This window comes from Festucalex cinctus, chromosome 7 (genome assembly GCF_051991245.1).
Source record: "Festucalex cinctus isolate MCC-2025b chromosome 7, RoL_Fcin_1.0, whole genome shotgun sequence".
NCBI lineage: Eukaryota > Metazoa > Chordata > Actinopteri > Syngnathiformes > Syngnathidae > Festucalex > Festucalex cinctus.
Genome location: NC_135417.1, coordinates 23,606,613 through 23,624,683, shown reverse-complemented (window position 1 = coordinate 23,624,683; position 18,071 = coordinate 23,606,613). Strand labels below are relative to the sequence as shown.

The 18,071-nt window shown below is 42.7% G+C and overlaps 7 non-coding genes across 7 annotated transcripts; all 7 read right to left on the bottom strand.

The window, feature by feature from the left end:
- Positions 1-1,444: 1,444 nt before the first annotated feature.
- Positions 1,445-1,517, bottom strand: trnaa-agc (transfer RNA alanine (anticodon AGC)). The gene has a single exon. It is a non-coding gene; the product is annotated as a tRNA-Ala (tRNA).
- Positions 1,518-4,304: 2,787 nt separating this feature from the next.
- On the bottom strand, positions 4,305-4,377 carry trnaa-agc (transfer RNA alanine (anticodon AGC)). Its single transcript has one exon. It is a non-coding gene; the product is annotated as a tRNA-Ala (tRNA).
- A 2,237-nt stretch (positions 4,378-6,614) lies between these two features.
- Positions 6,615-6,687, bottom strand: trnaa-agc (transfer RNA alanine (anticodon AGC)). The gene has a single exon. It is a non-coding gene; the product is annotated as a tRNA-Ala (tRNA).
- Positions 6,688-6,888: 201 nt separating this feature from the next.
- Positions 6,889-6,961, bottom strand: trnaa-agc (transfer RNA alanine (anticodon AGC)). Its single transcript has one exon. It is a non-coding gene; the product is annotated as a tRNA-Ala (tRNA).
- Positions 6,962-12,372: 5,411 nt separating this feature from the next.
- Positions 12,373-12,445, bottom strand: trnaa-ugc (transfer RNA alanine (anticodon UGC)). Its single transcript has one exon. It is a non-coding gene; the product is annotated as a tRNA-Ala (tRNA).
- Positions 12,446-14,069: 1,624 nt separating this feature from the next.
- On the bottom strand, positions 14,070-14,142 carry trnaa-agc (transfer RNA alanine (anticodon AGC)). Its single transcript has one exon. It is a non-coding gene; the product is annotated as a tRNA-Ala (tRNA).
- Positions 14,143-16,163: 2,021 nt separating this feature from the next.
- On the bottom strand, positions 16,164-16,236 carry trnaa-agc (transfer RNA alanine (anticodon AGC)). The gene has a single exon. It is a non-coding gene; the product is annotated as a tRNA-Ala (tRNA).
- Between the last annotated feature and the right edge of the window lie 1,835 nt (positions 16,237-18,071).

Sequence of the window (18,071 nt, the reverse complement as noted above, 5' to 3'; positions counted from 1 at the left end):
TTGAGTTAATTCCCCTGCAGCTCAAAGAAGATAATCACCAAAAACAACAACAACAAAAGTTAACGAGCAGGCAAAATCCAAATGGAGAATGTGGGCATCGATCCCACAAACGCTAAGCGAGCATTCTACAATTTGAACTACTTCCCCTGCAAAGCATACAAGAAAGTCACCAAAAACAACAACAACAAAATTTAACAAGCAGGCAAAATCCAAATGGAGAATGTGGGCATCAATCTCACTACCTCTCACATGCTCAGCGAGCGCTCTTTCATTTGAGCTAATTCCCCTCAATTACTGCAAGAAAATCATCAAAAACAACAAAAGTTAACGAGCAAGCAAAATCCAACTGGAGAATGTGGGCATCGATCCCACTACCTCTCACATGCGAAGCAAGTGCTCTACCATTTGAGCTAATTCCCCTTAATATAATGCAAGAAAATCATCAAAAACAACAAAAGTTAACGAGCAAGTACAATCCAATTGGAGAATTTGGGCATCAATCCCACTACCTCTTGCATGCAAAGCGAGCGCTCTACCATTTGAGCTAACTCCCCTGCAACTCAAAAGTTAATCACCAAAAATAGCAACAACAAAAGTTAACGAGCAGGCAAAATCCAAGTGGAGAATGTGGGCATCGATCCCACGAACGCTAAGCGAGCATTCTACCATTTGAACTACTTCCCCTGCAAAGCATACAAGAAAATCACCAAAAACAACAACAAACGTTACGATCAGGCATAATCCAAATGGAGAATGTGGGCATCGATGCCACTACCTCTCGCATGCAAAGCAAGCGCTCTACCATTTGAGCTAATTCCCCTGCAGCTCGCAGAAGAAAATCACCAAAAACAACAACAACAACAAGTTAACGAGCAGGCATAATCCAATTGGAGAATGTGGGCATTGATCCCACTACCTCTCGCATGCAAAGCGAGCGCTCTACCATTTGAGCTAATACCCCTCTAAATCACACAAGAAAATCACCAAAAACAACAACAATAAAAGTTAACGACCAGGCAAAATCCAAATGGAGAATGTGGGCATCGAACCCACTACCTCTCGCATGCTCAGCAACCGCTCTACCATTTGAGCTAATTCCCCTTTAACTCACACAAGAAAATCACCAAAAACAACAACAACAACAACGTTAACGGGGAGGCAAACTCCAATTGGAGAATGTGGGCATTGATCCCACTACCTCTCGTATGCAAAGCGAGCGCTCTACCATTTGAGCTAATTTCCCTCAAATTAATGCAAGAAAATCATCAAAAACGACAAAAGTTAACGAGCAAGCACAATCCAATTGGAGAATGTGGGCATCAATCCCACTACCTCTTGCATGCAAAGCGAACGCTCTACCATTTGAGCTAATTCCCCTGCAACTCAAAGAAGATAATCACCAAAAACAACAACAACAAAAGTTGACGAGCAGGCAAAATCCAAATGGAGAATGTGGGTATCGATCCCACTACCTCTCGCATGCTAAGCGAGCGCTCTACCATTTGAGCTAATTCCCCTTCATCTCACAGTACAAAATCACCAAAAACAACAACAACAAGTTAACGAGCAGGCATAATACAATTGGAGAATGTGGGCATTGATCCCACTACCTCTCGCATGCAAAGCGAGCACTCTACCATTTGAGCTAATTCCCCTCTAAATCACACAAGAAAATCACCAAAAACAACAACAATAAAAGTTAACGACCAGGCAAAATCCAAATGGAGAATGTGGGTATCGAACCCACTACCTCTCACATGCTCAGCAAGCGCTCTACCATTTGAGCTAATTCAACTGCAACTCAAAGAAGATAATCACCAAAAACAACAACAACAAATGTTAACGAGCAGGCAAAATCCAAGTGGAGAATGTGGGCATCGATCCCACGAACGCTAAGCGAGCATTCTACCATTTGAACTAGTTCCCCTGCAAAGCATACAAGAAAATCACCAAAAACAACAACAAACGTTACGATCAGGCATAATCCAAATAGAGAATGTGGGCATCGATGCCACTACCTCTCGCATGCAAAGCAAGCGCTCTACCATTTGAGCTAATTCCCCTTTAACTCACAAAAGAAAATCACCAAAAACAACAACAACAAACATTACGAGCAGGTAAAATCCAAATGGAGAATGTGGGCATCGATCCCACTACCTCTCGAATGCGAAGCAAGCGCTCCACCATTTGAGCTAATTCCCCTTTAACTCACAAAAGAAAATCACCAAAAACAACAACAACAAGTTAACGGGCAGGCAAAGTCCAATTGGAGAATGTGGGCATTGATCCCACTACCTCTCGCATGCGATGCAAGCGCTCTACCATTTAAGCTAATTCCCCTGCAGCTCACAGAAGAAAATCACCAAAAACAACAACTTAACGAGCAGGCATAATCCAATTGGAGAATGTGGGCATTGATCCCACTACCTCTCTCATGCAAAGCGAGAACTCTACCATTTGAGCTAATTCCCCTCTAAATCACACAAGAAAATCACCAAAAACAACAACAAACGTTACGATCAGTCATAATCCAAATGGAGAATGTGGGCATCGATCCCAAAAACGCTCAGCGAGCATTCTACCATTTGAGCGACTTCCCCTGCAAAGCATACAAGAAAATCACCAAAAACAACAACAAACGTTACGATCAGGCAAAATTCGAACGGAGAACGTGGGTATCGATCCCACTACTTCTCGCATGCGAAGCAACCACTCTACCATTTGAGCTAATTGCCCTTTAACTCACAAAAGAAAATCACCAAAAACAACAACAACAAACATTACGAGCAGGTAAAATCCAAATGGAGAATGTGGGCATCAATCCCACTACCTCTCGCATGCAAAGCGAGCGCTCTACCATTTGAGTTAATTCCCCTGCAGCTCAAAGAAGATAATCACCAAAAACAACAACAACAAAAGTTAACGAGCAGGCAAAATCCAAATGGAGAATGTGGGCATCGATCCCACAAACGCTAAGCGAGCATTCTACAATTTGAACTACTTCCCCTGCAAAGCATACAAGAAAGTCACCAAAAACAACAACAACAAAATTTAACAAGCAGGCAAAATCCAAATGGAGAATGTGGGCATCAATCTCACTACCTCTCACATGCTCAGCGAGCGCTCTTTCATTTGAGCTAATTCCCCTCAATTACTGCAAGAAAATCATCAAAAACAACAAAAGTTAACGAGCAAGCAAAATCCAACTGGAGAATGTGGGCATCGATCCCACTACCTCTCACATGCGAAGCAAGTGCTCTACCATTTGAGCTAATTCCCCTTAATATAATGCAAGAAAATCATCAAAAACAACAAAAGTTAACGAGCAAGTACAATCCAATTGGAGAATTTGGGCATCAATCCCACTACCTCTTGCATGCAAAGCGAGCGCTCTACCATTTGAGCTAACTCCCCTGCAACTCAAAAGTTAATCACCAAAAATAGCAACAACAAAAGTTAACGAGCAGGCAAAATCCAAGTGGAGAATGTGGGCATCGATCCCACGAACGCTAAGCGAGCATTCTACCATTTGAACTACTTCCCCTGCAAAGCATACAAGAAAATCACCAAAAACAACAACAAACGTTACGATCAGGCATAATCCAAATGGAGAATGTGGGCATCGATGCCACTACCTCTCGCATGCAAAGCAAGCGCTCTACCATTTGAGCTAATTCCCCTGCAGCTCGCAGAAGAAAATCACCAAAAACAACAACAACAACAAGTTAACGAGCAGGCATAATCCAATTGGAGAATGTGGGCATTGATCCCACTACCTCTCGCATGCAAAGCGAGCGCTCTACCATTTGAGCTAATACCCCTCTAAATCACACAAGAAAATCACCAAAAACAACAACAATAAAAGTTAACGACCAGGCAAAATCCAAATGGAGAATGTGGGCATCGAACCCACTACCTCTCGCATGCTCAGCAACCGCTCTACCATTTGAGCTAATTCCCCTTTAACTCACACAAGAAAATCACCAAAAACAACAACAACAACAACGTTAACGGGGAGGCAAACTCCAATTGGAGAATGTGGGCATTGATCCCACTACCTCTCGTATGCAAAGCGAGCGCTCTACCATTTGAGCTAATTTCCCTCAAATTAATGCAAGAAAATCATCAAAAACGACAAAAGTTAACGAGCAAGCACAATCCAATTGGAGAATGTGGGCATCAATCCCACTACCTCTTGCATGCAAAGCGAACGCTCTACCATTTGAGCTAATTCCCCTGCAACTCAAAGAAGATAATCACCAAAAACAACAACAACAAAAGTTGACGAGCAGGCAAAATCCAAATGGAGAATGTGGGTATCGATCCCACTACCTCTCGCATGCTAAGCGAGCGCTCTACCATTTGAGCTAATTCCCCTTCATCTCACAGTACAAAATCACCAAAAACAACAACAACAAGTTAACGAGCAGGCATAATACAATTGGAGAATGTGGGCATTGATCCCACTACCTCTCGCATGCAAAGCGAGCACTCTACCATTTGAGCTAATTCCCCTCTAAATCACACAAGAAAATCACCAAAAACAACAACAATAAAAGTTAACGACCAGGCAAAATCCAAATGGAGAATGTGGGTATCGAACCCACTACCTCTCACATGCTCAGCAAGCGCTCTACCATTTGAGCTAATTCAACTGCAACTCAAAGAAGATAATCACCAAAAACAACAACAACAAATGTTAACGAGCAGGCAAAATCCAAGTGGAGAATGTGGGCATCGATCCCACGAACGCTAAGCGAGCATTCTACCATTTGAACTAGTTCCCCTGCAAAGCATACAAGAAAATCACCAAAAACAACAACAAACATTACGAGCAGGTAAAATCCAAATGGAGAATGTGGGCATCGATGCCACTACCTCTCGAATGCGAAGCAAGCGCTCCACCATTTGAGCTAATTCCCCTTTAACTCACAAAAGAAAATCACCAAAAACAACAACAACAAGTTAACGGGCAGGCAAAGTCCAATTGGAGAATGTGGTCATTGATCCCACTACCTCTCGCATGCGATGCCAGCGCTCTACCATTTAAGCTAATTCCCCTGCAGCTCACAGAAGAAAATCACCAAAAACAACAACAACAAGTTAACGAGCAGGCATAATCCAATTGGAGAATGTGGGCATTGATCCCACTACCTCTCGCATGCAAAGCGAGAACTCTATCATTTGAGCTAATTCCCCTCTTAATCACACAAGAAAATCACCAAAAACAACAACAAACGTTACGATCAGTCATAATCCAAATGGAGAATGTGGGCATCGATCCCAAAAACGCTCAGCGAGCATTCTACCATTTGAGCGACTTCCCCTGCAAAGCATACAAGAAAATCACCAAAAACAACAACAAACGTTACGATCAGGCAAAATTCGAACGGAGAACGTGGGTATTGATCCCACTACTTCTCGCATGCGAAGCAACCACTCTACCATTTGAGCTAATTGCCCTTTAACTCACAAAAGAAAATCACCAAAAACAACAACAACAAACATTACGAGCAGGTAAAATCCAAATGGAGAATGTGGGCATCAATCCCACTACCTCTCGCATGCAAAGCGAGCGCTCCACCATTTGAGTTAATTCCCCTGCAGCTCAAAGAAGATAATCACCAAAAACAACAACAACAAAAGTTAACGAGCAGGCAAAATCCAAATGGAGAATGTGGGCATCGATCCCACAAACGCTAAGCGAGCATTCTACAATTTGAACTACTTCCCCTGCAAAGCATACAAGAAAGTCACCAAAAACAACAACAACAAAATTTAACAAGCAGGCAAAATCCAAATGGAGAATGTGGGCATCAATCTCACTACCTCTCACATGCTCAGCGAGCGCTCTTTCATTTGAGCTAATTCCCCTCAATTACTGCAAGAAAATCATCAAAAACAACAAAAGTTAACGAGCAAGCAAAATCCAATTGGAGAATGTGGGCATCGATCCCACTACCTCTCACATGCGAAGCAAGTGCTCTACCATTTGAGCTAATTCCCCTTAATATAATGCAAGAAAATCATCAAAAACAACAAAAGTTAACGAGCAAGTACAATCCAATTGGAGAATTTGGGCATCAATCCCACTACCTCTTGCATGCAAAGCGAGCGCTCTACCATTTGAGCTAACTCCCCTGCAACTCAAAAGTTAATCACCAAAAACAGCAACAACAAAAGTTAACGAGCAGGCAAAATCCAAGTGGAGAATGTGGGCATCGAGATCCCACGAACGCTAAGCGAGCATTCTACCATTTGAACTACTTCCCCTGCAAAGCATACAAGAAAATCACCAAAAACAACAACAAACGTTACGATCAGGCATAATCCAAATGGAGAATGTGGGCATCGATGCCACTACCTCTCGCATGCAAAGCAAGCGCTCTACCATTTGAGCTAATTCCCCTTTAACTCACAAAAGAAAGTCACCAAAAACAACAACAACAAACATTACGAGCAGGTAAAATCCAAATGGAGAATGTGGGTATTGATCCCAACACCTCTCGCATGCGAAGCAAGCACTGTACCATTTGAGCTAATTACCCTTAAACTCACAAAAGAAAATCACCAAAAAGAACAACAACAAACATTACGAGCAGGTATAATCCAATTGGAGAATGTGGGAATCGATTCCACGACCTCTCGCATGCTAAGCAAGCGCTCTACCATTTGAGCTAATTCCCCTCCAATTATTGCAACAAAATCATCAAAAACAACAAAAGTTAACGAGCAAGCAAAATCCAATGGGAGAATGTGGGGATCGATACCACTACCGCTCGCATGCGAAGCAAGCGCTCTACCATTTGCGCTAATACCCCTGCAACTCAAAGAAGATAATCACCAAAAACAACAACAACAAAAGTTGACGAGCAGGCAAAATCCAAATGGAGAATGTGGGCATCGATCCCACTACCTCTCGCATGCTAAGCGAGCGCTCTACCATTTGAGCTAATTCCCCTTCATCTCACAGTACAAAATCACCAAAAACAACAACAACAAGTTAACGAGCAGGCATAATCCAATTGGAGAATGTGGGCGTTGATCCCACTACCTCTCGCATGCAAAGCGAGCGCTCTTCTGCTTCCTGCTTTCCTAGTGTGTAGACGCAATCTGCTCTGCTCCTGCTTTGCTTTGCATTCTTTCAGCTGATAACCTTTTTTTCTTTCTTTTTCTGGGATTTTTCCTGGATATTTGCCTCGATGTGGCTGTACTACCTTTTTGTTTGGTAGATACAACCAGCTGGGCGCATTTTTCAACATTTTTTATTTTTTATTTGGGAAACTCCTCACGATAACGTGAGCACGGCCTGCTAATCAGCACGCGACTGCTACTAGCAGCATGGCTGGACGAATGATGCCTTCCATCTCGACCGATGAATACCACAAACTTCTTCAGAAGATGGCAGTGCTGGAGACAAGAATGCACCGCCTTGAAATGTTTGTGGAGGTGAATGGAAAATCGTGGAATGACACCACACTGCCAATGTCTCCAAACGGTGGTCATGAGCATGCTAACAAACAGCTAGCTCCATCCACCGACCCTCTGTGGAATGTGCTGGGAGCAAAGCCAAAACTGAGCAGTCGTCGCCCAACAACTGGACCTGACCGCCAACTAATGCCTGAGGAAACACGTCGGCCTATGCAAAAGGCTACCTCAACCCCAAGAAATCAGTCTTGGACGTTAGTACCAGCAAGAAAAAGGAAACCGTCTCTTGGCCGACGAAGACAAAATACTGATATCGAACTGAGAAACAGGTTTGCCGTGCTGTCGCCGAGCCAGCAAGCCTCGGGGGATCACAGCACCAGTCAAAGGTATGAAACCGGACCTCCTCAGCAAATCCGTTCAGCTACTGAAACACAAACACTGATAATAGGCGACAAAGCCTTGTTTGGTGTTAAACGTCTGTGCAGCAGAAAAAACACAAAAGTTCTGTGTTTTGCTAATGACATGGTGCTGGACATTTCTGAAAAAGTCGACAAGATTGCTACTGACTACCCGACTGTGAGATCGATTGTGATTCACACAGGAGCATTCGATGTGTTGAAAAAACAGTCTGAGATACTGAAGCAAGACTTTATTACCCTTCTACACAAGATAATATGCCTAAACGCAGAGGTTTTTCTGAGTGGTCCTCTGCCTACTGTCCGACCAGGTGATGAGCGTTTCAGTCGGATTATGTCACTCTCGAGATGGCTGAAAAGCATCTGTGCTTCTTACTCAGTGAACTTTATTGACAATTTTTCTATGTTTTGTGAACGTCGCCATCTTTTCCAACGCAATGGGATTTATCTCAATAAGCAGGGAGTCAGATTACTGACAGCCAACATCTTCCATAGCGTGCGTCACTGGACGCTATGTTCCCAAAACAAAGGACATGAAACACAACAACCGATAAGAAGAGGATCTGGTGAGGCTGGCTCACTATCTTGCACTCCCTGCCCTTCAGAACAGATTGATTTGTCCTCATCTGCCCACACTCCAAACACCGAACATCCAGCTCCCCTGCTCCCGAACGACACCTGCCAAACACCACCACGACCACCAACACCAGTTTCACTACCAGATGCACCCCTGCGCTGTTCATCGCCCCCAAGCGACACCTGCCAGACAGCGCCACTACCGGATTCACTGCCGGATGCACCCCCGCGCTGTGCACCGCCCCCGAATGACCCGATGACTGACTCGCCAGCGAGTCTCACCAACAGGTTGAGCAATCTGGTCAATCTGTCCATACAGCTAAATAAAAGTCTCTCCAGGCAGCTGCCTGCTGATGACGGTTCGCCCATGCTCCCCCCAAGACGCCACATTCAGCTATCCACTAATCGTCTGACTCCACCAAGCCTCAGCATACAGCTCCCCACCCGCCGACCTCCATCTTTGGCTATGGAGAATCTCAACTACAGCTCGGTCTGATATGTTTTGGGTCCAGACTACATATACAATATAAAAAACGTGTGTTCCCAGAATAAGTCAGGACCCAAGGAAGCTTGTAGCATTCCTGTGATTACAAGAAGTAGAAAGTTGGCAAAAGAAATGAGAAGAAATAAGTCAGAAGCTACAAACCTAGTCAGTATAGCTTGTGAACCTCTGACTAAACCAGCGTCTCCGATTGCCACTGTGAGACTAGCGCTACTAAATACAAGATCACTAGTTAACAAATCATTGTTGATTCATGACATTATTATGACATATGATCTTGACTTATTTCTCCTCAGTGAAACATGGCTAACAGAAGGTTCCTGCAACACGGTTCTCAATGAGGCAACACCAACAAATTTTAGTTTCATGAACAAATGTCGTAATGGCAAAAAAGGTGGTGGACTTGCTGCCATTTTTAAATCTCTATTTCAGTGTAAAGAAATTTCATTGGGAAGCTTTAATTCATTGGAATATCTTAGTCTTTTGGTAAAAGGTGAACCAAACATCGTCATTGTCATAATTTATAGACCTCCAAAACAAAAAGGCAGATTCATGGAGGAATTTGAAGAAATGCTGTCAGTAATTTGTACCGACTATGATTATCTGGTCTTAACTGGAGACTTTAACATTCATGTTGACAACAACTTGGATAAAAATACCAAAGAATTTTGTAATATACTTGATACTTTTGGTCTCTCACAACATGTAAAAGGTCCAACACACAATCAAGGTCACATTCTTGATCTCGTCATCTCTAAAGGTGTTGACATTTTATCTGTTGAGGTGAAAGATCTGGCTATTTCAGATCATTCCTGTGTGTTTTTTGAATTACAAACAATCCCAGAAGTTCAAACAACTACTGTCTCGATTAAAAAAAGGTACATAAATGAGAATACAAGCAACATGTTTATGGAATTAATGGCTGCATCACCAACTGTAAATGCAGAGACCGTTGATGAACTTCTGGATGAATTCACCTCAAAAATCTCAAATGTTTTGGATGCTGTTGCTCCTATTAAAACTAAGACCATTTCATCCCGAACTAAAACACCTTGGAGGTGTACTACCAACATAATGACTTTGAAATCTAAATGCAGAAAAGCAGAGCGAAAGTGGAGAAAAACTAAACTCCAAGTTCATTTTGACCTGTACAGACAATGTCTTTGTCATTTTAACCAAGAGTTAGTAATAGCTAGACAACAACACTTTTCTGAAATTATTAGTAGGAACCTCAACAATACACGCACTCTATTTGGCGTGGTTGACAAACTTACAAATCCCCCAAATCAAACAGCGCCAGAACTCCTCTCAACAGATAAATGCAATGAATTTGCCTGCTACTTTAGTGAAAAAGTACAAGCCATCAGGTCAAACATTGTTACAAACCAGCAAAATAACAAAACGATGCTGCACTTAAAATCACCTAGGAATAATTTAATTACCATGACAGAATTTGACTCAGTGGATCAAAATACTGTAGTAGACTCGGTTCAGCAATTGAAACCTTCCACGAGCTGTCTTGACACAATACCATCTGGCTTTTTCAAAACCATTGTGAAATCTGTTCAGATCGATTTACAACAAATAATTAATTGCTCACTTCAATCAGGTGAACTTCCTAAATGTCTGAAAGTAGCCGCCGTCAAGCCCATTCTAAAAAAGAGAACACTGGATGTCTCCCTGCTAGCAAATTATAGACCAATCGCAAACCTTCCCTTCGTAACTAAAATAGTTGAAAAAGTGGTTTTTAATCAACTCAGCAATTTTTTGAGCTTAAACGGACTTTTGGATAAATTCCAGTCAGGTTTCCGACCTCATCACAGTACAGAAACAGCTCTGATTAAAGTACTGAATGATATAAGATTGAGCACTGATGCAGGGAAGGTATCAGTGCTCGTCTTGTTGGACCTCAGTGCAGCATTTGACACGATTGATCATAATATACTGTTAGACAGGCTGGAAACTTGGGTGGGATTAAATGGAACAGTCCTTAAATGGTTCAGGTCCTATTTGGAGGAAAGGAGTTACTTTGTGACCATTGGAAATTTTGAATCTGATCGAAAGGCCATGATATGTGGGGTCCCTCAAGGGTCAGTCCTTGGACCCCTGTTGTTCAGTCTGTTTATGTTACCTTTGGGTCAAATGCTTCAGAACACCTATGTTGACTATCATAGTTATGCAGATGACACACAACTGTATTTATCTATGTCCCCAAATGACAGCAGTTCTATTAACGCATTGTGTCATTCTCTAGAGCAAGTTAACAACTGGATGAACCAAAATTTCCTTCAGCTGAACGAAAACAAAACGGAGCTCATTGTTTTCGGCAATAAAGAAAAGAGGATTGCTGTTAAAAAACAGCTTGAGTCACTGTCTTTAGAAACTAAAGACCAAGTTCGAAATCTTGGGGTATTAATAGACTCAGATCTGACCTTCAGTAATCATATTAAATTTATCACTAAAACAGCCTTTTACCAGCTGAAAAACATATCCAGACTGAAGGACTGCATGCTTCAAGCAGACCAAGAGAAGCTTATCCATGCTTTTATCTCCAGCAGACTAGACTACTGTAACGGTCTTCTGACTGGACTCTCTCAAAAGAACATGAGACAATTGCAGCTCATTCAGAACGCTGCAGCTCGAGTTCTGACCAAAACAAAAAGATCAGAACATATTACTCCAGTACTTAAGGATTTACACTGGCTCCCTGTCAGCTGTAGAATCGATTTTAAAGTTCTGCTACTCGTCTATAAATCACTAAATGGTTTGGGTCCTGAATATATCCAAGAAATGCTGATTGAGTACAAGCCCAGCAGGGCTCTGAGATCTACAGACTTGGGCCAACTAGTGGAACCCAGAGTTCGAAGCAAACATGGTGAAGCTGCATTTAGCTATTATGCTGCACACAGATGGAATAGGCTGCCAACAGAAGTGAAGTCAGCCCCGAGTGTAAATGCTTTCAAATCCAGGTTAAAAACTTTGCTTTTTTCTTATACCTTTGATTAGGGACTTTTAAACAGCTTTAATTAAGTGTTTTTTTTAATTATTATTTTTATTTTTATTTTTATTTTTATTTTTATTTTTATTTTTATTTTTATTTTTATTTTTATTTTTTATTTTTATTTTTATTTTTATCATTATCATTTTAAACTTCCTTATGTTAAATTTTTTAAAGTTTGTTGAATAATGTTTTAAGATTGTTAGTTTGTAACCTATTTTCATTTATTTTTCTTCCTCTGAATGTTAACTACTGTTTCTTGATGCTTATGTGTTGTCTTTCCTCGTGTAAAGCACATTGAGTTGCCTTGTGTATGAAATGTGCTATACAAATAAACTTGCCTTGCCTTGCCTTGCCTTGCCTCTACCATTTGAGCTAATTCCCCTCTAAATCACACAAGAAAATCACCAAAAACAACAACAATAAAAGTTAACGACCAGGCAAAATCCAAATGGAGAATGTGGGCATCGAACCCACTACCTCTCGCATGCAAAGCGAGCGCTCTACCATTTGGGCTAATTCCCCTCCATTTAATGCAAGAAAATCATCAAAAACAACAAAAGTTAACGAGCAAGCACAATCCAATTGGAGAATGTGGGCATCAATCCCACTACCTCTTGCATGCAAAGCGAGCGCTCTACCATTTGAGCTAATTCAACTGCAACTCAAAGAAGATAATCACCAAAAACAACAACAACAAATGTTAACGAGCAGGCAAAATCCAAGTGGAGAATGTGGGCATCGATCCCACGAACGCTAACCCCGGGTTTTCACTGGATGCGGTTGCGGTGCAGTTGCGGTGCGGTCCGGCGACGCAAGCAATTAGATTCCATTCATTCGAATGGTGCAGTTTACACCGCTTGCGGGTGCGTTGCGTGTCGACTGCGGAAGGCCTGCGGCGTGCCGCAAGCCTTCCGCAAGGATAGCCTATTTTCTATTTTTGCCGGACGCCGCAGCGGTAGGCCTCCGGCAAATGGCAAGCTAGCACAAAACACATCGAGCGGGACAGGAAGACCGAGGCAGTTTCAAAATAAATTTCCGGTTACCTTTCAGAATAAAATACTCGCCAGCTCCTATTTCGCAAGTTTTTCAGCAAAACGTGACGTGGGCGTCGCCGGGCCATGTGCTCATTCACGGTTTAGACACCAGCGAACATGGACGAGGAGAGGTTTATATTGGAGGTGGAAAACCACAAAATAATATATGACACGGCACATCCTTTTTATAAGGACTGTAATGTATTGTGAGTTTGATGTTCGCGATTGCTTGTTGTGCCCGTCTCGCTTGCCGTACTGAGCGGCAGCCGGACGGGGAAGACAGAAATAAAGAGTGGGCACTGACCCGACTCTCGTTATTAATATACTTTACAAGGACAACCAAAAAAAGGATGCTGCATGGAATCTCATATCTTTCTGCTTCTCTGTTGAGCAGACTTTCTGTATGTTTGTCGTTGTGAAATGCCACATGATCGCGCGCGCGCGGTCCCGCGAGACACGTTGGGAAGTGGGCGGCGACGGAGCTGCCGGACCGCAGCTGTGCGGAGCCGGTGTGGATTGACAAAAAAATTGACCCGTCCGGAGCACGCAGTCAAGACGCACCGCACCGCAACCGCACCGCAACCGCATCCAGTGAAAACCCGGGGTAAGCGAGCATTCTACCATTTGAACTAGTTCCCCTGCAAAGCATACAAGAAAATCACCAAAAACAACAACAAACGTTACGATCAGGCATAATCCAAATGGAGAATGTGGGCATCGATGCCACTACCTCTCGCATGCAAAGCAAGCGCTCTACCATTTCAGCTAATTCCCCTTAAACTCACAAAAGAAAATCACCAAAAAGAACAACAACAAACATTACGAGCAGGTAAAATCCAATAGGAGAATGTGGGCATCGATTCCACTACCTCTCACATGCTAAGCAAGCGCTCTACCATTTGAGCTAATTCCCCTCCAATTATTGCAACAAAATCATCAAAAACAACAAAAGTTAACGAGCAAGCAAAATCCAATGGGAGAATGTGGGGATCGATCCCACTACCGCTCGCATGCGAAGCAAGCGCTCTACCATTTGAGCTAATACCCCTGCAACTCAAAGAAGATAATCACCAAAAACAACAACAAAAGTTGACGAGCAGGCAAAATCCAAATGGAGAATGTGGGCATCGATCCCACTACCTCTCGCATGCTAAGCGAGCGCTCTACCATTTGAGCTAATTCCCCTTGCCTTGCCTTGCCTTGCCTTGCCTTTATCTTACAGTACAAAATCACCAAAAACAACAAGTTAACGAGCAGGCATAATCCAATTGGAGAATGTGGGCATTGATCCCACTACCTCTCGCATGCAAAGCGAGCGCTCTACCATATGAGCTAATACCCCTCTAAATCACACAAGAAAATCACCAAAAACAACAACAATAAAAGTTAACGACCAGGCAAAATCCAAATGGAGAATGTGGGCATCGAACCCACTACCTCTCGCATGCTCAGCAACCGCTCTACCATTTGAGCTAATTCCCCTTTAACTCACACAAGAAAATCACCAAAAACAACAACAACAACAAGTTAACGGACAGGCAAACTCCAATTGGAGAATGTGGGCATTGATCCCACTACCTCTCGCATGCAAAGCGAGCGCTCTACCATATGAGCTAATTTCCCTCCAATTAATGCAAGAAAATCATCAAAAACAACAAAAGTTAACGAGCAAGCACAATCCAATTGGAGAGTGTGGGCATCAATCCCACTACCTCTTGCATGCAAAGCGAACGCTCTACCATTTGAACTAATTCAACTACAACTCAAAGAAGATAATCACCAAAAACAACAACAACAAATGTTAACGAGCAGGCAAAATCCAAGTGGAGAATGTGGGCATCGATCCCACGAACGTGAAGCGAGCATTCTACCATTTGAACTAGTTCCCCTGCAAAGCATACAAGAAAATCACCAAAAACAACAACAAACGTTACGATCAGGCATAATCCAAATGGAGAATGTGGACATCGATGCCACTACCTCTCGGATGCAAAGAAAGCGCTCTACCATTTGACCTAATTCCCCTTTAACTGACAAAAGAAAATCACCAAGAACAACAACAACAAACATTACGAGAAGGTAAAATCCAAATGGAGAATGTGGGCATTGATCCCACTACCTCTCGCATGCGAAGCAAGCGCTCTACCATTTGAGCTAATTCCCCTTTAACTCACAAAAGAAAATCACCAAAAACAACAACAACAAACATTACGAGCAGGTAAAATCCAAATGGAGAATGTGGGCATCGATCCCACTACCTCTCAAATGCGAAGCAAGCGCTCCACCATTTGAGCTAATTCCCCTTTAACTCACAAAAGAAAATCACCAAAAACAACAACAACAACAAGTTAACGGGCAGGCAAAGTCCAATTGGAGAATGTGGGCATTGATCCCACTACCTCTCGCATGCGATGCAAGCGCTCTACCATTTAAGCTAATTCCCCTGCAGCTCGCAGAAGAAAATCACCAAAAACAACAACAACAACAAGTTAACGAGCAGGCATAATCCAATTGGAGAATGTGGGCATTGATCCCACTACCTCTCGCATGCAAAGCGAGCGCTCTACCATTTGAGCTAATACCCCTCTAAATCACACAAGAAAATCACCAAAAACAACAACAATAAAAGTTAACGACCAGGCAAAATCCAAATGGAGAAAGTGGGCATCGAACCCACTACCTCTCGCATGCTCAGCAACCGCTCTACCATTTGAGCTAATTCCCCTTTAACTCACACAAGAAAATCACCAAAAACAACAACAACAACGTTAACGGGGAGGCAAACTCCAATTGGAGAATGTGGGCATTGATCCCACTACCTCTCGCATGCAAATCGAGCGCTCTACCATTTGAGCTAATTCCCCTTTAACTCACACAAGAAAATCACCAAAAACAACAACAACAACAAGTTAACGGGCAGGCAAACTCCAATTGGAGAATGTGGGCATTGATCCCACTACCTCTCGCATGCAAAGCGAGCGCTCTACCATTTGAGCTAATTTCCCGCCAATTAATGCAAGAAAATCATCAAAAACAACAAAAGTTAACGGGCAAGCACAATCCAATTGGAGAATGTGGGCATCAATCCCACTACCTCTTGCATGCAAAGCGAACGCTCTACCATTTGAGCTAATTCCCCTGCAACTCAAAGAAGATAATCACCAAAAACAACAACAACAAAAGTTGACGAGCAGGCAAAATCCAAATGGAGAATGTGGGTATCGATCCCACTACCTCTCGCATGCTAAGCGAGCGCTCTACCATTTGAGCTAAATCCCCTTCATCTCACAGTACAAAATCACCAAAAACAACAACAACAAGTTAACGAGCAGGCATAATACAATTGGAGAATGTGGGCATTGATCCCACTACCTCTCGCATGCAAAGCGAGCACTCTACCATTTGAGCTAATTCCCCTCTAAATCACACAAGAAAATCACCAAAAACAACAACAATAAAAGTTAACGACCAGGCAAAATCCAAATGGAGAATGTGGGTATCGAACCCACTACCTCTCACATGCTCAGCAAGCGCTCTACCATTTGAGCTAATTCAACTGCAACTCAAAGAAGATAATCACCAAAAACAACAACAACAAATGTTAACGAGCAGGCAAAATCCAAGTGGAGAATGTGGGCATCGATCCCACGAACGCTAAGCGAGCATTCTACCATTTGAACTAGTTCCCCTGCAAAGCATACAAGAAAATCACCAAAAACAACAACAAACGTTACGATCAGGCATAATCCAAATGGAGAATGTGGGCATCGATGCCACTACCTCTCGCATGCAAAGCAAGCGCTCTACCATTTGAGCTAATTCCCCTTTAACTCACAAAAGAAAACCACCAAAAACAACAACAACAAACATTACGAGCAGGTAAAATCCAAATGGAGAATGTGGGCATCGATCCCACTACCTCTCGCATGCTCAGCAACCGCTCTACCATTTGAGCTAATTCCCCTTTAACTCACACAAGAAAATCACCAAAAACAACAACAACAACGTTAACGGGGAGGCAAACTCCAATTGGAGAATGTGGGCATTGATCCCACTACCTCTCGCATGCGATGCAAGCGCTCTACCATTTAAGCTAATTCCCCTGCAGCTCACAGAAGAAAATCACCAAAAACAACAACAACAAGTTAACGAGCAGGCATAATCCAATTGGAGAATGTGGGCATTGATCCCACTACCTCTCACATGCAAAGCGAGCACTCTACCATTTGAGCTAATTCCCCTCTAAATCACACAAGAAAATCACCAAAAACAACAACAAACGTTACGATCAGTCATAATCCAAATGGAGAATGTGGGCATCGATCCCAAAAACGCTCAGCGAGCATTCTACCATTTGAGCGACTTCCCCTGCAAAGCATACAAGAAAATCACCAAAAACAACAAACGTTACGATCAGGCAAAATTCGAACGGAGAACGTGGGTATCGATCCCACTACTTCTCGCATGCGAAGCAACCACTCTACCATTTGAGCTAATTGCCCTTTAACTCACAAAAGAAAATCACCAAAAACAACAACAACAAACATTACGAGCAGGTAAAATCCAAATGGAGAATGTGGGCATCAATCCCACTACCTCTCGCATGCAAAGCGAGCGCTCTACCATTTGAGTTAATTCCCCTCAATTACTGCAAGAAAATCATCAAAAACAACAAAAGTTAACGAGCAAGCAAAATCCAATTGGAGAATGTGGGCATCGATCCCACTACCTCGCACATGCGAAGCAAGTGCTCTACCATTTGAGCTAATTCCCCTTAAAATAATGCAAGAAAATAATCAAAAACAACAAAAGTTAACGAGCAAGTACAATCCAATTGGAGAATGTGGGCATCAATCCCACTACCTCTTGCATGCAAAGCGAGCGCTCTACCATTTGAGCTAACGCCCCTGCAACTCAAAAGATAATCACCAAAAACAGCAACAACAACAAGTTAACGGGCAGGCAAACTCCAATTGGAGAATGTGGGCATTGATTCCACTACCTCTCGCATGCAAAGCGAGCGCTCTACCATTTGGGCTAATTCCCCTCCAATTAATGCAAGAAAATCACCAAAAACAACAACAACAACAAGTTAACGGGCAGGCAAACTCCAA